General features: G+C 49.5%; 1 protein-coding gene across 4 annotated transcripts in view; it reads right to left on the bottom strand.

Moving 5' to 3' along the window:
• Positions 1–15,987, bottom strand: part of LOC144762130 (heme-binding protein 1-like) — a 76,859-nt gene that overhangs the window by 22,457 nt on the left and 38,415 nt on the right. The window lies entirely within an intron of this gene.

Raw genomic sequence — 15,987 nt, 5'->3', positions numbered from 1 at the left:
CCACACTAGGATACAAGCATCAACTTCCACCCCGGCTAAGATAATATGGACTGCCACACCAGGTTGTTTAGCATCGATCTCCTCCCCAGCTAAAACAATATCGACTTCCACACCATGTCACATAGCATCGACATCCATCCTGGCTAAGATAATATCGACTTCCACACCAGGTCACATAGCATCAACTTCTACCCTGGCTAAGATAATATCGACTGCCACACCAGGTTGTTTAGCATCGACCTCCACCCCAGCTAAGATAATATCGACTTCCACACCAGGTTGTTTAGCATCGACCTCCACCCCAGCTAAGATAATATTGACTTCCACACCAGGTCGCAGAGCATCGACCTCCATAACGGCTAAGATAATATCGACTTCCACACCAGGTCGTAGAGCATCGACCTCCATAACGGCTAAGATAATATCGACTTCCACACCAGGTCACATAGCATCAACTTCTACCCTGGCTAAGATAATATCGACTTCCACACCAGGTTGTTTAGCATCGACCTCCACCCCAGCTAAGATAATATCGACTTCCACACCAGGTTGCATAGCTACAACCTCCACCTCAGCTAAGATAATATCGACTTCCACACAAGGTCGCATAGCATCGACCTCCATCTCAGCTAAGATAATTTTGACTTCCGCACCAGGTCACATAGCATCGATCTCCATACCAACTAAGATAATTTCGACTTCCACACCAGGTCACATAGCATCGACCTCCATACCAACTAAGATAATTTCGACTTCCACACCAGGTCACATAGCATCGATCTCCATACCAACTAAGATAATTTCGACTTCCACACCAGGTCACATAGCATCGACCTCCATACCAACTAAGATAATTTCGACTTCCACACCAGGTCACATAGCATCGACCTCCATACCAACTAAGATAATTTCGACTTCCACACCAGGACACATAGCATCGACCTCCATACCAACTAAGATAATTTCGACTTCCACACCAGGTCACATAGCATCGACCACCATCCCAGCTAAGATAATATCGACTTCAAATCCGGGTCACATAGCATCGACCTCTGCTGAAACTCAGATATCGATCTCCAGCCCATCTTAGATAACATGAATCCCCACCCAATCTCATAGCACCAACCAACCACCACTCAAGCAGAGACAGCAAACCAGCACAAGTTGAAATAGAATTGACCTCTCTCTACCCCATTTCACATATCTTCAACTGCCACCCCAGGTCATATTACATCAACTTCCACCACAAGTTAGTTAAAATCAACCACACTTCCTGGTCAGATACCTCGACCTCAGGTCAGAGATCATCAACCTCCATCTAATAGGTCAGCTAACAACAATCTCCATCCGAGGTCAGATAACACTGATTCCCCCCCAACACAGATAACAGTGATAAAGTGATAAAGTTCATTTCCACCCCTGTGAAGACGACACACAGCTTTACGTCAAAGTAACAGGCTGCCAAAGAAATCTGAAACAATAGCTGTCACCTCACCAGCATCAATAAATAAGATATACCAGCCTTAAACTGAACGTCTGTCAGACCATGATCACAGGGCCCACAGGGCAAAGAGGGGATACTGGCCCCAAAAATGGAGGTTAAGGGAGTCTACCACTGCTGTCCTGGGATCCGTCCTACTGTTGCTCTGCAAACTGGGCCATGGTCAACCTTTACACACTTAACACTAGGGGTAGTGAGGGTGAACAGCCACGGGCTTCAGGGAGGCAGTGTGGCGGCCGGGTGCAGAGTGCTGGTTTGGCGTCGGGTGCCCTGTAGCTTTCAATGGGGAGTGTCCGGTTTGCAAATACACTGCAGGCTTGGGGTAAGGTCTTCTGGGTGCAACCACCACTTGGAGAGGTAAGTTGGGATGCTGGGGGTTGGTTAGGCACCGTCGGTTGGGCCACCCAAGGGCATGGGGCGTCAGTGCAGGGGTGCCTTTTAGGATCGGATCTTCTTACCAGCTCCTGGTCGCGGTTGAAGGGACCTTCTGGTTTGAGGCTGCAGGTGTCCACTGGAGACTTGAGGCAGGTCGGGGTTCACCGGATCTCGGGTCAGGATCGCTGGGGAGACCTCCTCTTGGTGTTGGGCCACTCGAACTCGGGCTGTGGGCGCCGGGTGCAGAGTGGTGCAGACCCGCGGATCCTTGCAGAGCTGAAGTCTGTTGATGAACAAATCCAGTGTACACTGGAGACAGTCTTTGGGATGGAAGGCAGGCAGGTCCTCCGGGTTTCTCGAGGTTGCGGGCTGCAGGACACACCGGGATTTCACTGGAGCAGGTTTGAGGTGGGGACAGGCTGGTGGGGCTGGGGCCAAGTCAGTGGGCATCCTTCTCTTGTTTGCTAAGGCATGGCTGGTCCTTCTTCTTTTTCTTCTTCTGGTTTCTTGTCTGAGGAAGCAAGATTCAGGGGTGCCCCTAAATACTAGATTTAGGGGTGTTACAGGTAAGTAAAAGGTTGGGACCAATGGGTCCCTTCCCTGGGGTGGTTACACCCCCTAATATGCCACCCTCCAGTGGGAGGGGGACATAAGCCTTTGCCTGATTGGCTGGGTCCCCTCATCGGCAAGATGGTGGAGACTGGGAGTTGTGCTTCATCTCGCCTCCCCCACCTGAGGGGTGGAGGGTTGGCAGAGGTGGGCACACCTCTCTTCCTCGCTTTTTTTTCCTGCCGTTTTTCCCACCCAAAGTGGTGGTCGGAACCAGTGGGGACCAGTTGCTGAAAGCAGCAAGTGGTCTGGGGTATCTCACAAAGGCGGCATGCCTTTGAAGCTTCCCCTTTCTGGGCCCCGCCCATCCTGGGGGAGGAGGCTTGGCAACTCGTCCCAGGATGTGCATTGTTTCTGGCCCCCGAGAGCAGCAGGTTCTCGACCCAGGGGTCCAGAAACATGTCTGGTGGTGGCAGCTGAAAGCAGCCACTCAGTCTGGACACTAGTGGTAAGTGCTTTTCAGGGGGCATCTCTAAGATGCCCTCTGTGTGTATTTTTCATTAAGTCCCACACTGGCATCAGTGTGGGTTTTATGTGCTGAGAGGTTTGATACCAAACTTTTCAGTTTTCAGTGTGGCCATTATGGTGCTGTGGAGTTTGTAAGGACAAGCTCCCAGCACCATATACTCTTAAAGGCAGCACTGCACTTACAATGTCTAAGAATGGACTTAGACACTGTAGGGGCACAGGGCTCATGCACCCGTACCCTCACCAATGGTATAGTGCCCCCAGCTAGAGGCGTGACTGATCTATGCCAGGGCAGTGGGTTGCAGGTATGGCACACAGGGATGTGTGCCATGTCGACGCTTCACTTTGTTCTGCACCAAGACACGCAGCCTGCAAAGGCATTGTGCGAGTGTCAGGGTACAGTACATCTAAGGGTGGCACAACAAGTGCTGCAGCCCTTAGAGGTCTTCTCTGGTCACAGTGCCCTGGGTACCTGTGGTACCATTTACCAGTGGCCTGTGGCCAGAGATGCCATTTGGGTTTTGTTTTCAATGCAGTTTTAGGGAAAGAATATGGGCCCTGGGTAGCTGATTGGCAGGAGCCCAGGGCACACTCAGTCAAAGTACACTAGCAGTTCAACAAAAAGTGGGGGCAACCATGAAGAAAGAGGGCACTTTCTCACAGACACTCACTTGGCTTTCTATTCTTCTGTAACACAGACCTCAATAAGTCCTTCTGGCTCCAATCTATCCTCGTTCTAGGACTCTGGTGTGCGTTGTGCCGCAAGGCTCCTTACTGAGCCGCATCTCTTTTATATCAATCTTGCTCCTTTTGCTGATTTTATTTGTGATTTCAGTTTCTCTCTCTCGTCTTAAGTGGATGATACACAGATGAGAGTATCCGTCGCAGTCTACTCTTCCGCCTCTGTCAGCAGTTTTCATACATGTTGGTTGGCTGTATCTTCTGCATACAAAATAGTTCTCTTAAGTTTCGGCGATGTCACTCTTATTTGGTCCCTGTCTTGGTGGCCTCTGAGGTGGGTGTAGCCCCCCGCTCTACCAACTCTGCAAAGATTCTGGAAATCATCTTGGGTTTTACTCTGATGTTTGTGAAGCAAACCAATGCCCCTACGCTTTCCAGCTTGCGTTTCATATGTATGGGAAACATCCTTTACAACGCAACTTTTACCACGCAGTGCCTTTACGACGCAACTTTTACAACACAAACCATTACAACGCATTGCGCTGGGGGGCGCTCTAGGATAGGGAATACGTTTAATTTACTGTCCAACACCTTGCCTAGTGTCCACGGGGACTGGAGTTGGACTAGTAAATTAAACTATTCACTATCCAGCACCCCAAAGCGCTATGCGTTGTAAAGGTATGCGATGAAAAGAACGCGTTGTAAAGGCATGCGATGTAAAAGTATGCGTTGTAACGTCATACATCCCATATGTATACATGGTATGTAAGAAGATTCCATACTCCTGTTAGATTTATGCTGGTCAGTAGATTAAGCAATTCTCTTACGCATGGATTTCTAGACCTCACTATATAGTGGCCTCCGTGAAAAACTCAAACAACGTATTCAACTGGTTCTAAATCTGGCAGCTAGGATCATGCTTAGCCTTCCCCGGTGATGCCATGTGTCTCCCTATCTTAGAGCCTTCGGAACAGGGAACACATTTTAAAGTCTTATGTATCTTCCCTAGCGGCCTATAACATTGCAACCTGGTCTAATCCAGAATCAATCACTACATCCCTAGGCACATGCTACCTTCTGCTGTTGCCCCTTTGGAAGTAGCTCCCTGAGGCTCTCGATCCTGTGTGACAAAACGAGTGCTCGATTCTGCGTGACGATAAGAGCCCTTGATCTTGTGTGACAGGAAGAGCCATCGATCTTGTGTGACAATAAGAGCCCTTGATCCTGAGTGACAATAAGAGCCCTTGATCCTGTGTGACAATAAGAGCCCTCCATCCTGTGTGACAGGAAGAGCCCTCGATCCTGTGTGACAATAAGAGCCCTCGATCCTGTGTGACAATAAGAGCCTTCCATCCTGTGTGACAATAAGAGCCCTCGATCCTGTGTGACAATAAGAGCCTTCAATCCTGTGTGACAATAAGAGCCCTCGATCCTATGTGACAATAAGAGCCCTCGATCCTGTGTGACAATAAGAGCCCTCGATCCTGTGTGACAATAAGAGCCCTTGATCCTGTGTGACAGGAAGAGCCCTTGATCCTGTGTGACAATAAGAGCCCTCGATCATGTGTGACAATAAGAGCCCTTGATCCTGTGTGACAATAAGAGCCCTCGATCCTGTGTGACAATAAGAGCCCTTGATCCTGTGTGACAATAAGAGCCCTTGATCCTGTGTGACAATAAGAGCCCTCGATCCTGTGTGACAATAAGAGCCCTTGATCCTGTGTGACAATAAGAGCCCTCGATCCTGTGTGACAATAAGAGCCCTCGATCCTGTGTGACAATAAGAGCCTTCCATCCTGTGTGACAATAAGAGCCCTCGATCCTGTGTGACAATAAGAGCCCTCGATCCTGTGTGACAATAAGAGCCTTCCATCCTGTGTGACAATAAGAGCCCTCGATCCTGTGTGACAATAAGAGCCCTCGATCCTGTGTGACAATAAGAGCCCTTGATCCTGTGTGACAATAAGAGCCCTCGATCCTGTGTGACAATAAGAGCCCTCGATCCTGTGTGACAATAAGAGCCTTCCATCCTGTGTGACAGGAAGAGCCCTCGATCCTGTGTGACAATAAGAGCCTTCCATCCTGTGTGACAGGAAGAGCCCTCGATCCTGTGTGACAATAAGAGCCCTCGATCCTGTGTGACAGGAAGAGCCCTCGATCCTGTGTGACAATAAGAGCCCTCGATCCTGTGTGACAATAAGAGCCTTCCATCCTGTGTGACAGGAAGAGCCCTCGATCCTGTGTGACAATAAGAGCCCTCGATCCTGTGTGACAATAAGAGCCCTTGATCCTGTGTGACAATAAGAGCCCTCGATCCTGTGTGACAATAAGAGCCCTTGATCCTGTGTGACAGGAAGAGCCCTTGATCCTGTGTGACAATAAGAGCCCTTGATCCTGTGTGACAATAAGAGCCCTCGATCCTGTGTGACAATAAGAGCCCTCGATCCTGTGTGACAGGAAGAGCCCTTGATCCTGCATGACAATAAGAGCCCTTGATCCTGAGTGACAATAAGAGCCCTTGATCCTGTGTGACAATAAGAGCCCTCGATCCTGTGTGACAATAAGAGCCCTCGATCCTGTGTGACAATAAAAGCCTTCAATCCTGTGTGACAAAAAGAGCCCTCGATCCTGTGTGACAATAAGAGCCCTCGATCCTGCATGACAATAAGAGCCCTTGATCCTGTGTGACAATAAGAGCCCTCCATCCTGTGTGACAGGAAGAGCCCTCGATCCTGTGTGACAATAAGAGCCCTCCATCCTGTGTGACAGGAAGAGCCCTCGATCCTGTGTGACAATAAGAGCCCTCCATCCTGTGTGACAGGAAGAGCCCTCGATCCTGTGTGACAATAAGAGCCCTCCATCCTGTGTGACAATAAGAGCCCTCGATCCTGTGTGACAATAAGAGCCTTCAATCCTGTGTGACAATAAGAGCCCTCGATCCTATGTGACAATAAGAGCCCTCGATCCTGTGTGACAATAAGAGCCCTCGATCCTGTGTGACAATAAGAGCCCTTGATCCTGTGTGACAATAAGAGCCCTCGATCCTGTGTGACAATAAGAGCCCTTGATCCTGTGTGACAGGAAGAGCCCTTGATCCTGCATGACAATAAGAGCCCTTGATCCTGTGTGACAATAAGAGCCCTCGATCCTGTGTGACAATAAGAGCCCTCGATCCTGTGTGACAATAAAAGCCTTCAATCCTGTGTGACAAAAAGAGCCCTCGATCCTGTGTGACAATAAGAGCCCTCGATCCTGCATGACAATAAGAGCCCTTGATCCTGTGTGACAATAAGAGCCCTCGATCCTGTGTGACAATAAGAGCCCTTGATCCTGTGTGACAATAAGAGCCCTCGATCCTGTGTGACAGTAAGAGCCCTTGATCCTGTGTGACAATAAGAGCCCTCGATCCTGTGTGACAATAAGAGCCCTTGATCCTGTGTGACAATAAGAGCCCTCGATCCTGTGTGACAATAAGAGCCCTCGATCCTGTGTGACAATAAGAGCCCTCGATCCTGTGTGACAATAAGAGCCCTTGATCCTGTGTGACAATAAGAGCCCTCCATCCTGTGTGCCAATAAGAGCCCTCGATCCTGTGTGACAATAAGAGCCCTCGATCCTGTGTGACAATAAGAGCCCTTGATCCTGCATGACAAAACGAGTGCTCGATTCTGCGTGATGATAAGAGCCCTTGATCTTGTGTGACAGGAAGAGCCATCGATCTTGTGTGACAATAAGAGCCCTCGATCCTGAGTGACAATAAGAGCCATCAATCTTGTGTGACAATAAGAGCCCTCGATCCTGAGTGACAATAAGAGCCCTCGATCTTGTGTGCCGATAAGAGCCCTCGATCCTGTGTGACAATAAGAGCCCTCGATCCTGTGTGACAATAAGAGCCCTCGATCCTGTGTGACAATAAGAGCCATCAATCTTGTGTGACAATAAGAGCCCTCGATCCTGAGTGACAATAAGAGCCCTCGATCCTGTGTGACAATAAGAGCCCTCGATCCTGTGTGACAATAAGAGCCCTTGATCCTGCATGACAAAACGAGTGCTCGATTCTGCGTGACGATAAGAGCCCTTGATCTTGTGTGACAGGAAGAGCCATCGATCTTGTGTGACAATAAGAGCCCTCAATCCTGAGTGACAATAAGAGCCATCAATCTTGTGTGACAATAAGAGCCCTCGATCCTGAGTGACAATAAGAGCCCTCGATCTTGTGTGCCGATAAGAGCCCTCGATCCTGTGTGACAATAAGAGCCCTCGATCCTGTGTGACAATAAGAGCCCTCGATCCTGTGTGACAATAAGAGCCCTCGATCCTGTGTGACAATAAGAGCCCTCGATCCTGTGTGACAATAAGAGCCCTCGATCCTGTGTGACAATAAGAGCCCTCGATCCTGTGTGACAATAAGAGCCCTTGATCCTGCGTGACAATAAGAGCCCTTGATCCTGTGTGACAATAAGAGCCCTCGATCCTGTGTGACAATAAGAGCCCTTGATCCTGTGTGACAATAAGAGCCCTCGATCCTGTGTGACAGTAAGAGCCCTTGATCCTGTGTGACAATAAGAGCCCTTGATCCTGTGTGACAATAAGAGCCCTCGATCCTGTGTGACAATAAGAGCCCTCGATCCTGTGTGACAATAAGAGCCCTCGATCCTGTGTGACAATAAGAGCCCTCGATCCTGTGTGACAATAAGAGCCCTCGATCCTGTGTGACAATAAGAGCCCTCGATCCTGTGTGACAATAAGAGCCCTCGATCCTGTGTGACAATAAGAGCCCTCGATCCTGCATGACAAAACGAGTGCTCGATTCTGCGTGACGATAAGAGCCCTTGATCTTGTGTGACAGGAAGAGCCATCGATCTTGTGTGACAATAAGAGCCCTCGATCCTGAGTGACAATAAGAGCCATCAATCTTGTGTGACAATAAGAGCCCTCGATCCTGAGTGACAATAAGAGCCCTCGATCTTGTGTGCCGATAAGAGCCCTCGATCCTGTGTGACAATAAGAGCCCTCGATCCTGTGTGACAATAAGAGCCCTCGATCCTGTGTGACAATAAGAGCCCTCGATCCTGTGTGACAATAAGAGCCCTCGATCCTGTGTGACAATAAGAGCCCTCGATCCTGCGTGACAATAAGAGCCCTTGATCCTGCGTGACAATAAGAGCCCTCGATCCTGTGTGACAATAAGAGCCCTCGATCCTGTGTGACAGTAAGAGCCCTCGATCCTGTGTGACAGTAAGAGCCCTCGATCCTGTGTGACAATAAGAGCCCTCGATCCTGTGTGACAATAAGAGCCCTCGATCCTGTGTGACAATAAGAGCCCTCGATCCTGTGTGACAATAAGAGCCCTCGATCCTGTGTGACAATAAGAGCCCTCGATCCTGTGTGACAATAAGAGCCCTCGATCCTGTGTGACAATAAGAGCCCTTGATCCTGCATGACAATAAGAGCCCTTGATCCTGTGTGACGATAAGAGCCCTCGATCCTGTGTGACAATAAGAGCCCTCGATCCTGTGTGACAATAAGAGCCCTCGATCCTGTGTGACAATAAGAGCCCTCGATCCTGAGTGACAATAAGAGCCCTCGATCTTGTGTGACAATAAGAGCCCTCGATCCTGTGTGACAATAAGAGCCCTCGATCCTGCATGACAAAACGAGTGCTCGATTCTGCGTGACGATAAGAGCCCTTGATCTTGTGTGACAGGAAGAGCCATCGATCTTGTGTGACAATAAGAGCCCTCGATCCTGAGTGACAATAAGAGCCATCAATCTTGTGTGACAATAAGAGCCCTCGATCCTGAGTGACAATAAGAGCCCTCGATCTTGTGTGCCGATAAGAGCCCTCGATCCTGTGTGACAATAAGAGCCCTCGATCCTGTGTGACAATAAGAGCCCTCGATCCTGTGTGACAATAAGAGCCCTCGATCCTGCATGACAAAACGAGTGCTCGATTCTGCGTGACGATAAGAGCCCTTGATCTTGTGTGACAGGAAGAGCCATCGATCTTGTGTGACAATAAGAGCCCTCGATTCTGAGTGACAATAAGAGCCATCAATCTTGTGTGACAATAAGAGCCCTCGATCCTGAGTGACAATAAGAGCCCTCGATCTTGTGTGCCGATAAGAGCCCTCGATCCTGTGTGACAATAGGAGCCCTCGATCCTGTGTGACAATAAGAGCCCTCGATCCTGTGTGACAATAAGAGCCCTTGATCCTGCATGACAAAACGAGTGCTCGATTCTGCGTGACGATAAGAGCCCTTGATCTTGTGTGACAGGAAGAGCCATCGATCTTGTGTGACAATAAGAGCCCTCGATCCTGAGTGACAATAAGAGCCATCAATCTTGTGTGACAATAAGAGCCCTCGATCCTGAGTGACAATAAGAGCCATCAATCTTGTGTGACAATAAGAGCCCTCGATCCTGAGTGACAATAAGAGCCCTCGATCTTGTGTGCCGATAAGAGCCCTCGATCCTGTGTGACAATAAGAGCCCTCGATCCTGTGTGACAATAAGAGCCCTCGATCCTGTGTGACAATAAGAGCCCTCGATCCTGTGTGACAATAAGAGCCCTCGATCCTGTGTGACAATAAGAGCCCTCGATCCTGTGTGACAATAAGAGCCCTCGATCCTGCGTGACAATAAGAGCCCTTGATCCTGCGTGACAATAAGAGCCCTCGATCCTGTGTGACAGTAAGAGCCCTCGATCCTGTGTGACAGTAAGAGCCCTCGATCCTGTGTGACAGTAAGAGCCCTCGATCCTGTGTGACAATAAGAGCCCTCGATCCTGTGTGACAATAAGAGCCCTCGATCCTGTGTGACAATAAGAGCCCTCGATCCTGTGTGACAATAAGAGCCCTCGATCCTGTGTGACAATAAGAGCCCTCGATCCTGTGTGACAATAAGAGCCCTTGATCCTGCATGACAATAAGAGCCCTTGATCCTGTGTGACGATAAGAGCCCTCGATCCTGTGTGACAATAAGAGCCCTCGATCCTGTGTGACAATAAGAGCCCTCGATCCTGTGTGACAATAAGAGCCCTCGATCCTGAGTGACAATAAGAGCCCTCGATCTTGTGTGCCGATAAGAGCCCTCGATCCTGCATGACAATAAGAGCCCTCGATCCTGTGTGACAATAAGAGCCCTAGATCCTGTGTGACAATAAGAGCCCTCGATCCTGTGTGACAATAAGAGCCCTCGATCCTGTGTGACAATAAGAGCCCTCGATCCTGTGTGACAATAAGAGCCCTCGATCCTGTGTGACAATAAGAGCCCTCGATCCTGTGTGACAATAAGAGCCCTTGATCCTGCATGACAATAAGAGCCCTCGATCCTGTGTGACAATAAGAGCCCTCGATCCTGTGTGACAATAAGAGCCCTTGATCCTGTGTGACAATAAGAGCCCTCGTGACAATAAGAGCCCTTGATCCTGTGTGACAATAAGAGCCCTCGATTCTGTGTGACAATAAGAGCCCTCGATCCTGCATGACAATAAGAGCCCTTGATCCTGTGTGACGATAAGAGCCCTCGATCCTGTGTGACAATAAGAGCCCTCGATCCTGTGTGACAATAAGAGCCCTCGATCCTGTGTGACAATAAGAGCCCTCGATCCTGTGTGACAATAAGAGCCCTTGATCCTGTGTGACAATAAGAGCCCTCGATCCTGTGTGACAGTAAGAGCCCTTGATCCTGTGTGACACTAAGAGCCCTCGATCCTGTGTGACAATAAGAGCCCTCCATCCTGTGTGACAGGAAGAGCCCTTGATCCTGCATGACAATAAGAGCCCTTGATCCTGTGTGACAATAAGAGCCCTCGATCCTGTGTGACAATAAAAGCCTTCAATCCTGTGTGACAAAAAGAGCCCTCGATCCTGTGTGACAATAAGAGCCCTCGATCCTGCATGACAATAAGAGCCCTTGATCCTGTGTGACAATAAGAGCCCTCGATCCTGTGTGACAATAAGAGCCCTCGATCCTGTGTGACAATAAAAGCCTTCAATCCTGTGTGACAAAAAGAGCCCTCGATCCTGTGTGACAATAAGGGCCTTCCATCCTGTGTGACAGGAAGAGCCCTCGATCCTGTGTGACAATAAGGGCCTTCCATCCTGTGTGACAGGAAGAGCCCTCGATCCTGTGTGACAATAAGAGCCTTCCATCCTGTGTGACAGGAAGAGCCCTCGATCCTGTGTGACAATAAGAGCCTTCCATCCTGTGTGACAGGAAGAGCCCTCGATCCTGTGTGACAATAAGAGCCTTCCATCCTGTGTGACAGGAAGAGCCCTCGATCCTGTGTGACAATAAGAGCCTTCCATCCTGTGTGACAGGAAGAGCCCTCGATCCTGTGTGACAATAAGAGCCTTCCATCCTGTGTGACAGGAAGAGCCCTCGATCCTGTGTGACAATAAGAGCCCTCCATCCTGTGTGCCAATAAGAGCCCTCCATCCTGTGTGACAGGAAGAGCCCTCGATCCTGTGTGACAATAAGAGCCCTCGATCCTGTGTGACAATAAGAGCCCTCGATCCTGTGTGACAATAAGAGCCCTCGATCCTGTGTGACAATAAGAGCCCTTGATCCTGCATGACAATAAGAGCCCTTGATCCTGTGTGACGATAAGAGCCCTCGATCCTGTGTGACAATAAGAGCCCTCGATCCTGTGTGACAATAAGAGCCCTCGATCCTGTGTGACAATAAGAGCCCTCGATCCTGAGTGACAATAAGAGCCCTCGATCTTGTGTGACAATAAGAGCCCTCGATCCTGTGTGACAATAAGAGCCCTCGATCCTGCATGACAAAACGAGTGCTCGATTCTGCGTGACGATAAGAGCCCTTGATCTTGTGTGACAGGAAGAGCCATCGATCTTGTGTGACAATAAGAGCCCTCGATCCTGAGTGACAATAAGAGCCATCAATCTTGTGTGACAATAAGAGCCCTCGATCCTGAGTGACAATAAGAGCCCTCGATCTTGTGTGCCGATAAGAGCCCTCGATCCTGTGTGACAATAAGAGCCCTCGATCCTGTGTGACAATAAGAGCCCTCGATCCTGTGTGACAATAAGAGCCCTCGATCCTGCATGACAAAACGAGTGCTCGATTCTGCGTGACGATAAGAGCCCTTGATCTTGTGTGACAGGAAGAGCCATCGATCTTGTGTGACAATAAGAGCCCTCGATTCTGAGTGACAATAAGAGCCATCAATCTTGTGTGACAATAAGAGCCCTCGATCCTGAGTGACAATAAGAGCCCTCGATCTTGTGTGCCGATAAGAGCCCTCGATCCTGTGTGACAATAAGAGCCCTCGATCCTGTGTGACAATAAGAGCCCTCGATCCTGTGTGACAATAAGAGCCCTCGATCCTGTGTGACAATAAGAGCCCTTGATCCTGCATGACAAAAGGAGTGCTCGATTCTGCGTGACGATAAGAGCCCTTGATCTTGTGTGACAGGAAGAGCCATCGATCTTGTGTGACAATAAGAGCCCTCGATCCTGAGTGACAATAAGAGCCATCAATCTTGTGTGACAATAAGAGCCCTCGATCCTGAGTGACAATAAGAGCCCTCGATCTTGTGTGCCGATAAGAGCCCTCGATCCTGTGTGACAATAAGAGCCCTCGATCCTGTGTGACAATAAGAGCCCTCGATCCTGTGTGACAATAAGAGCCCTCGATCCTGTGTGACAATAAGAGCCCTCGATCCTGCGTGACAATAAGAGCCCTTGATCCTGCGTGACAATAAGAGCCCTCGATCCTGCGTGACAGTAAGAGCCCTCGATCCTGTGTGACAGTAAGAGCCCTCGATCCTGTGTGACAGTAAGAGCCCTCGATCCTGTGTGACAATAAGAGCCCTCGATCCTGTGTGACAATAAGAGCCCTCGATCCTGTGTGACAATAAGAGCCCTCGATCCTGTGTGACAATAAGAGCCCTCGATCCTGTGTGACAATAAGAGCCCTTGATCCTGCATGACAATAAGAGCCCTTGATCCTGTGTGACGATAAGAGCCCTCGATCCTGTGTGACAATAAGAGCCCTCGATCCTGTGTGACAATAAGAGCCCTCGATCCTGTGTGACAATAAGAGCCCTCGATCCTGAGTGACAATAAGAGCCCTCGATCTTGTGTGCCGATAAGAGCCCTCGATCCTGCATGACAATAAGAGCCCTCGATCCTGTGTGACAATAAGAGCCCTAGATCCTGTGTGACAATAAGAGCCCTCGATCCTGTGTGACAATAAGAGCCCTCGATCCTGTGTGACAATAAGAGCCCTCGATCCTGTGTGACAATAAGAGCCCTCGATCCTGTGTGACAATAAGAGCCCTTGATCCTGCATGACAATAAGAGCCCTCGATCCTGTGTGACAATAAGAGCCCTCGATCCTGTGTGACAATAAGAGCCCTTGATCCTGTGTGACAATAAGAGCCCTCGTGACAATAAGAGCCCTTGATCCTGTGTGACAATAAGAGCCCTCGATTCTGTGTGACAATAAGAGCCCTCGATCCTGCATGACAATAAGAGCCCTTGATCCTGTGTGACGATAAGAGCCCTCGATCCTGTGTGACAATAAGAGCCCTCGATCCTGTGTGACAATAAGAGCCCTCGATCCTGTGTGACAATAAGAGCCCTCGATCCTGTGTGACAATAAGAGCCCTTGATCCTGTGTGACAATAAGAGCCCTCGATCCTGTGTGACAGTAAGAGCCCTTGATCCTGTGTGACAATAAGAGCCCTCGATCCTGTGTGACAATAAGAGCCCTCCATCCTGTGTGACAGGAAGAGCCCTTGATCCTGCATGACAATAAGAGCCCTTGATCCTGTGTGACAATAAGAGCCCTCGATCCTGTGTGACAATAAAAGCCTTCAATCCTGTGTGACAAAAAGAGCCCTCGATCCTGTGTGACAATAAGAGCCCTCGATCCTGCATGACAATAAGAGCCCTTGATCCTGTGTGACAATAAGAGCCCTCGATCCTGTGTGACAATAAGAGCCCTCGATCCTGTGTGACAATAAAAGCCTTCAATCCTGTGTGACAAAAAGAGCCCTCGATCCTGTGTGACAATAAGGGCCTTCCATCCTGTGTGACAGGAAGAGCCCTCGATCCTGTGTGACAATAAGGGCCTTCCATCCTGTGTGACAGGAAGAGCCCTCGATCCTGTGTGACAATAAGAGCCTTCCATCCTGTGTGACAGGAAGAGCCCTCGATCCTGTGTGACAATAAGAGCCTTCCATCCTGTGTGACAGGAAGAGCCCTCGATCCTGTGTGACAATAAGAGCCTTCCATCCTGTGTGACAGGAAGAGCCCTCGATCCTGTGTGACAATAAGAGCCTTCCATCCTGTGTGACAGGAAGAGCCCTCGATCCTGTGTGACAATAAGAGCCTTCCATCCTGTGTGACAGGAAGAGCCCTCGATCCTGTGTGACAATAAGAGCCTTCCATCCTGTGTGACAGGAAGAGCCCTCGATCCTGTGTGACAATAAGAGCCTTCCATCCTGTGTGACAGGAAGAGCCCTCGATCCTGTGTGACAATAAGAGCCCTCCATCCTGTGTGCCAATAAGAGCCCTCCATCCTGTGTGACAGGAAGAGCCCTCGATCCTGTGTGACAATAAGAGCCTTCCATCCTGTGTGACAGGAAGAGCCCTCGATCCTGTGTGACAATAAGAGCCTTCCATCCTGTGTGACAGGAAGAGCCCTCGATCCTGTGTGACAATAAGAGCCCTCGATCCTATGTGACAATAAGAGCCCTCGATCCTGTGTGACAATAAGAGCCCTCGATCCTGTGTGACAATAAGAGCCCTCGATCCTGAGTGACAATAAGAGCCCTCGATCCTGCATGACAATAAGAGCCCTCCATCCTGTGTGACAGGAAGAGCCCTCCATCCTGTGTGCCAATAAGAGCCCTCGATCCTATGTGACAATAAGAGCCCTCGATCCTGTGTGACAATAAGAGACTTCCATCCTGTGTGACAGGAAGAGCCCTCGATCCTGTGTGACAATAAGAGCCTTCCATCCTGTGTGACAGGAAGAGCCCTCGATCCTATGTGACAATAAGAGCCCTCGATCCTGTGTGACAATAAGAGCCCTCGATCCTGTGTGACAATAAGAGCCCTCGATCCTGTGTGACAATAAGAGCCCTTGATCCTGCATGACAATAAGAGCCCTTGATCCTGTGTGACAATAAAAGCCTTCAATCCTGTGTGACAATAAGAGCCCTCGATCCTGTGTGACAATAAGAGTCTTCAATCCTGTGTGACAAAAAGAGCCCTCGATCCTGTGTGACAATAAGAGCCTCGATCCTGTGTGACAATAAGAGCCCTCGATCCTGTGTGACAATAAGAGCCTTCCATCCTGTGTGACAGGAAGAGC

The sequence above is a fragment of the Lissotriton helveticus genome, chromosome 6, assembly GCF_964261635.1.
Source record: "Lissotriton helveticus chromosome 6, aLisHel1.1, whole genome shotgun sequence".
In the NCBI taxonomy this organism is placed as follows: domain Eukaryota; kingdom Metazoa; phylum Chordata; class Amphibia; order Caudata; family Salamandridae; genus Lissotriton; species Lissotriton helveticus.
Note: the sequence above shows the minus strand (reverse complement) of the source record. Positions and strands in the feature narration are given on the sequence as shown.